Below are 7,337 nucleotides of genomic sequence, written 5' to 3' on the forward strand. Positions count from 1 at the left end.
CTCCCTGCTCCTGCCCAGCCTGTTCCACGGCTCATCCTCTGCAATGGGTTCCATTACATACACTCAGCTACCTAGGGAAGTTGACAGCCCAGGTTCATTTTTGCCCAGACATCTGAAGCTTTACCGATTTTAAGGCAGGATTTGGGGAAATTCCAATATGGTTCCAACACAACAGCAACACCATCTGATCAGTTAACATTCAAGAGAATTGCTTTGTGCATCTTCCTTAAAGCAGTTATTTACACACGAGTGCATATGCAAACTCTCAGATGCCAAACAGGTGAAAATATCTGATGCTTACTAATTATTGACTTTTTTTTTTTTAAGGTCACAGAAGCAGCACTAGGCTATCAGCTTTCAAACTGGAAGTCCAGATTAAGACTGCAACTACAGTATTCTACTTGCTACTCACTCCCTGCATTACCACCTCTCTCATGAAAAGCACCTTTTTAACAGTACTAGGAACATGGTTAAGAATCAGAAACTACACCACTTAGCTTGTGAGTTGTCATAGTCAATGCAGGAGCTACAGAAACATCCTTTCATAACCAAGATTTATTTGGCTTTTGTTTGGTGATCACAAACACTATGAACAAGTTTACAATTGTTTTTATTCACACATTTTTTTAAAATCTAAAAACTGTAATTCTTGTTTTTCTTCTAAGACCATTTCAAATATTTTTCATTTGACCTTTGTAGACAATCTGTCCTTTAAAACTGGATGTGAAGTTCCAGTATCTTGAATACTGACATAACAAGTGACATCTGCCAAGCAGAAACCGTTACTTAGTCAGTATTTAAAGATATAATAAAAGCTTCCAATCTTTCGCATCACAACTAGCAAAGTTGTTGGAAAAAATAAAGCTGCAACTACCAAAAATAACTTTGTCACAGATATACATCACTCAGCAAGAAATCCAACACTAGGGAGCAGTTTTATTAGATAAGCAATTCTACTGATGGTACAACCATAGATAAAGATAAATAACTAAAAATGTTAAGACATTCTCAACATATCGTTATGAATTCCAAAGTCTGATCTGTGTTATGCTTCATTTAATAGGATAGAAAAACTGTCCCTCGCAGTCTATGGAACATAAAGCCTAATCAAGGCTTCGAAACCCTCTCCTTAATGTAACATGCCATTAATTTCTGGTTTCATAGAAAACAGACAACCAGTACATGATTTTACCACTTAAAAAAAGCCTTTACACTTATCTAAATATGTAAAAAAATGGGTTGAGTTGGGATTCTCTCCTTTTTAAAAATGTGTTTTCTAGAACTACTAAAAAACTTGCATTTACAAAATAGTTGATAAAAATATTCCTCTGAATTGTACAAGAAGAAAGGTGTAAGGACCACCAATTAAAGACTTCGTACCAGATGTTACTCAGACTTAGCTTCTTTCTCTACTGCTGCATCAGATGCTGGGGTCTGAAAAGGAGAGAAAAGAAAACAGAACACTTCAGTGCAGAAAGTTTCTAAGTGACTCAGCCTCTTAATCTGTAGTATTTTTAAAGCACAAGTTAGCTAACTTGACATACAGAACAACCATGACTTGTTTCTACATAGCATGCTTTACAGTCTTAATAAATTGGTGTCATGATCTGCTTATTTCTCTTGGATAATTACCGACTAAAACCCAGCTGTCTTGAAAAAGCTTCTATCTCCTCAGATGCATCTGTATGAATTTCAGAATGTTGCTGTTGTTACTACTCAATATACACTGCAAAGGATTATTTTTATTTTTTTTTAATAACAATGCCTATTTCAATAATTACTGCCTTTATGACAGGAAAAGGGAGCTTTTTAACCTACTAAGCTGAAATTACTGTATATAGGGTGTTTAGAAAAAGACGCTATAGATACACTTAATGTATTTCAATTTCAGTGCAGCACTGTTAACATTCTCAAATCTTACCATATTTTAAAGTAACTAAGACTTAGAAACACAGTACTGCATTAAATTAAACCTAATTTTCTAAAAATACATTCAGTGAAACTGAACTGTAGCAGCAGAGCTATATTGTTTTTAAGTCAAGTCTCTATATGCTGTACCTCAACTTCAGAACTAGCTCATACAAACTTAATTGATTAAAATCACGTCTCAATTTGGATCGGAAAACTCACTGCATTTGCTATTTAGGTTAAAACAAGGAGTGTAATCTATGTATTAACATAAAAATTATACTTAATTATTCCAAAGCTTTGCAGCAGCGCCAGCAGAACAGATTGTTTAATCATAGCAGTACCCAAACAGGAACCCTAACACCCGTTCAGACTTTACTGCCACCTGGGGGAAGCTTTTGAAGGATGAAGGTAGGAAGCCATTTCCATTCACAGGCATTAAGTCTCCGTGATTGGCACCAGGAGCCGTCGCTGGCCTTTCACCTCATCGAAGATTACCAATAGCATCGCTGACACTATCACCCTGACTGAAAACAGTAACGTCCAATAGGACAGACTATGCCTCTGCCTCTTCTAGGCTTAGGTATGATGTTAAACCCACAATTTTGGCTGGTGTGACCAATGTGAGACCAGCATGAAAATGTGTCCCAGAAGTCATCATCCACTCCTCATAAATGTACATCCTCTCTGCAGTAGTATACTAAATAGACCCCAGTTGAGAAATATTGCCAAACTTAACTTTCACTGGTATTGCTGAAATACTACATGCACAAAATTAAAAGACCAAATTATGCGATAAAAAGTTAAGAAACTGACACAGTTAAGGCAACTAACGAATTCCTAGTTATAGCACAACTTTTCACAAAGATCACACTGTAACCTTGCAAATGAAAGACTGTTATGCCAAAGTAAGTTGTCTTGTACACTCAAGTACCATCCTGTACCTTCCTCACCCACCAAAACTCATCATCTACCTAAAACCAAATACTCTTTTCCTCTACTTGAAGATCTATCGGCACACTGATAGATCAGTGTGATAGAATTCGGATAGACTTCTTTTCTATCTTAAAAAAAAAATTAGTTTTCCATGCAACAACCAGACAGGAAGCATGAATCACATATTTAAATTAAAAAAAAAAAAATCACCTGACTATCTGATTAGCAAACTCCACTGAACTAATTAAAATGAGTGAGGTGTTCAATATTGCAGAAACCAGAGTCTGTCTTGGCCTGTTACCACATGAAAACTTGTGTTTCATCCACTTGTTAACAGCTGCCCTAGTAAGCGGCACTGCTTCTCCCTACCAATCTTGTCCCAAATTTAGAACTAAATTATGTCCACGTTCCAGAAAAGGAATACAGCGTGGAGAATGTTTTAAGTTAGATGGTCAGTGACTCCAAAAACTTCAGCAATATGGCCATTTTAGCACAGTATTGCAGTCAAGACTGTTTTGGCACATTCATTTAATCAGCAACAACTATTAGTAGTTCTCACACTTTCTCTTCCATCCCTGCACCAGCCTGTCCCTTCCACCAACAGTGTCTGTATCTATGAATCCTATAAATGTTATCTCAACTTTGGTTAAACCACTTCAACTTTGGGTTTTCAGTGAAAACTGTTTCCAGTCCCACGAAAATTAGTATTGCATTTGTCAAAACAACTTTTGTAGCAAGGAAGAACCTCTCTTCCAGTTACAGCAAAGGCAGACGCAAACCCAACCCAACCCCTCCAAAGACAGACATGCTTCCTCACACACACAGAGCAGTATCCCCTCTGTACACCCTGTATGCATTATTTTGGTAAGACCTACCCACAGGGAAAATAGCCCCTCTCTGAAGGACGTTTTCCTGTATCGGAACTTTGGTAAAATTCTCCCCTTCTCCCATAATTTCCGTTACTACATCACTGCAATTATTTTTGGAGCAACTAGAATATTCCAGGTATATCTAGTAATGTTTCAATAGCCTACATCTTTCTTTTGGCAGAAATAGATTCTACTCTAAGAACTGCTCATGCTTCTGATAGATGTTTGGATAATCCAGTACAGTAAGTTATTCAGCTGCTTTGCCCCAAAGAATACAGACAACTTTACCTCCTCACTTTTAGCTTCCCCATTTTCTGCAGGCATGTTGTCCTTTGTCTGTTCTTGGCTTGTCTCTTCTGTCTGTTTTCCTTTCGGCCCCTTCTTCCCCTTTGATTGAGTTTTCTTGTCCTCAGATTTATCCTACAATGAAATGAATTTCTAGTAAGTAAACTCCTATGACCTACTAGGTAAACTTTGAAAATACTCTAAAACACACAAAACCAAGATGGACTTGCTAAACAGCAAAAGCTACTACCAACAACCAATGAGCTAATACATAGTTCAACTGCCAAAAAAGTTTTCCAAACTATACACAGACAAACAATCACAGCTTCAGATATTCAGTAAAACCAGAGAATCAAAGTGGGATGAGAAGATAACTAGATTCCAGTAGCTAGACAGAGCAATTTGTAATATATGATTTAACCTTGTGGAACACGTAAAAAATAGCAATGCGGTCCTTCCACTTTGTAAATACAAAACATTTCAAACTCTCTTCTTCCTCTTACACTGATAGGTGGGAATTTCAGCAACTTTAGCCTAAATAAATGCATCGCCTGAAGTATCATTTTTGGTGCTCCTTTGCTAGTATCTCAGTCACATCCTCTGTACCTACATGACTGCTGATAAATGGGTAGGGAAGAAGTATTTGTTCAAGAGCTACTTTCACATAAATACGTAATACATCTTCCCAGGCATTTCTTACAGCAACCAAATGGTACAAAGTTTGCCTGTCCTCCAGCTGATCCCCCTATTTACAAAATACTTCTTTCAATTCAGAATTACATAAACGCACTGTTTTTGACACCATCTGTCAAAAATTACTTAATAATACTAAGAAAAACTTTCAGTAGTGACAAACTAACACTTTTTCCTGATAGGTATAATGTGAACAAGAGACAAGAGAATGTAAAGCATTTCTACCTCTAAGCAGAAGAGCACTACACTGATATGCCTTAAAATGTGTTTAATCTTATTAAAAATATTGCGTGCATTTCGTAAGTACGTTCTTCAAGTTATGTCCTAATTTGTTGTCTCTGACCTAAAATTCACTCCAAGAAACAAAGTTCTCATTTTTGCATATTTTAAATACTGTAGAAACGCATATTTCAGATTACTATTAGAAACCATATGGTCAGAAGTATTCCATACTATCTTTACTCCAAGCATTCTTCCTTACAAAACACCATGCAACTTTCTTACTTCACACATGCAACTTTTTAATAGCTACCTGAATACATTTTCTATTTTACATGAATGTTCATGTAAAATACTGTCTCCATGAAAATACAGTTTTGTCAACCAATTGCAACTATTGAGCAGAAGTTCTAAGTGTTTTATGCCACTGGATACAAACATGCAGTAAGTTACATTATATATACAAGAGATGCAAGGTAAAAAAAAAAGCAATGCTGAAGCATCTCATGTCAGGTAACTAAGTCTCCAATGACTACAAAATATCAGAAATTTTTTGCTCCTATTTTTAGAAAAGATAATCTTTTAAATCCTTAAGCACAGAGAAAACAGTTGAAACATGGTAATGTAAAAAAAAAAATCCATGTAAAAAGTTATAAAGGTTAAACATAGTATTACAAATTCAGGTAACAGACAACTTCAAACACATAGATTTCTGTGTTTTGATTGCTGAAATATATTTTTCTTCATTAATATTGGAGAAAAAAAAAGCACCAAGTAACTCCATAATGAGCAAACTTCTCTCAACCAGAAAAAATACTGTCAGAGAAGTTTTAAAAGTTACAAAGTTGCAAAGTTGATGCAAAGAAGCATCTTTTGATGGATCAAATATAGAAAAAAGGTAATAATTTTTTTAAAAAAATCTATCATTCAACTGCTATGTAACAGTGAATTATTTCTGCAACCCATTTAAAATCCAGAGATAGCTAAAATGAGACAGTACTTAAGTTGGAGAAGTAAAACATAATCAGAACAAAAGAGACTTTTACGTTAACAATGAAAAAGTTTATGCATGACGAAAGATTTTAGTGACAGCATAAGTTTTAGAACAAAGAGGATCAAATGTAAAACAAGTTATACATCTATTTGAACTGCCAGTGGTTATGGCAATTTAAAAAAAAAAAAGATTGTTCACTTATTCACATTACAGCAGCATTCCATGGGGGCCTCGTGCAAGGTGTTCTTAATATTCTAAGATAACAATTGTTCGTGATGTACTTGATTTACATGAATATGTTCCCACTTATGAACTGTGGAAATGTTTCTTCCTAGAAGTAAAGTAGTTATGGGCAGCAAGTCAGTGCTATCATGTGTTATCAGTCAGCATCAACTAGCAGCACTAAGAATTAGACGCATCACACAAAAACACTGGAAAAAAGACAATCGGAACTGAAGTAAAATTGGAAAGCTTCCCCAAATCTTTAGGCTTACAACTACGAGAATGGGAATCCACTAATATTCAAACCATTGGAATGAAGGTGCATTACTGGTAAGTAACTGTTCGGCAGGATTAATAAAATTAAAATATCAAAAAGACTGCAAAGCAGAGTTCTATATTAGTGTATCTGAAATGCTCTTAATCGACACATTAACAGGAAAAGCTTATAATCATAAAGGAACACTTAAAAACACATATACCAGTAAGCCAACAGATAAGCAGACTCTTTTACTTCTCCCAAGAAACAAGCAATTTTACTTCTTAGTCACTGGTCCAGAGAGACTATACTGAAAAATTGGATCATACTAAACCACGCTTACTTACACAAACACTCAAAGAGCTGAAAGCCAGACTACACGAATTGAAACTCAGGTCTTTTTCAGTGGCTACCTAAGTAATTCATACTTTTTTTCCTGTCTTAACACACTGCTTTAAATTGTGAGCATATTTTATCCTCTTTTGTTAGGGTGATGAAATACAATCCTACGTGCAGTTGCTTCAACATTCAAGTAGTTCTGCTCAGTACCAAACTACCATCTAACACCCACGAGTCAGTGCCCGCGTTTCCAGGCATTATTTCGAGTGTCTACTCAATGAGGGTCTACTCAAACGGCGGTGGTGGACTGGCGGAAGCATCTGAAAATGATACCTCGGCTAAATGAGCGTTTCCACAAGGAACACGTGGAGGTGATTAAAAGCATCCAGACACCCGGCACAGACCTCCGTCACCTCCTCTCCCTCCCTCCTTCCCTCCCAGTGACTCTCACCTTTGCCGCTAACTTTTTTGGTTTCGGCTCTGCTTTGGCAGGAGCAGGTTTCTGAGAAAAAAGAACAAGTAAGGGAGAGATTCAGCCCTCGGTAACCCCATTTTCGCTACAGGAATTCCCCCCCACACACACACACCGCCCAGCCCCGCAGGGACCCCCCTCACC

Source organism: Charadrius vociferus, unplaced genomic scaffold (genome assembly GCF_000708025.1).
Source record: "Charadrius vociferus isolate BGI_N301 unplaced genomic scaffold, ASM70802v2 scaffold298, whole genome shotgun sequence".
NCBI lineage: Eukaryota > Metazoa > Chordata > Aves > Charadriiformes > Charadriidae > Charadrius > Charadrius vociferus.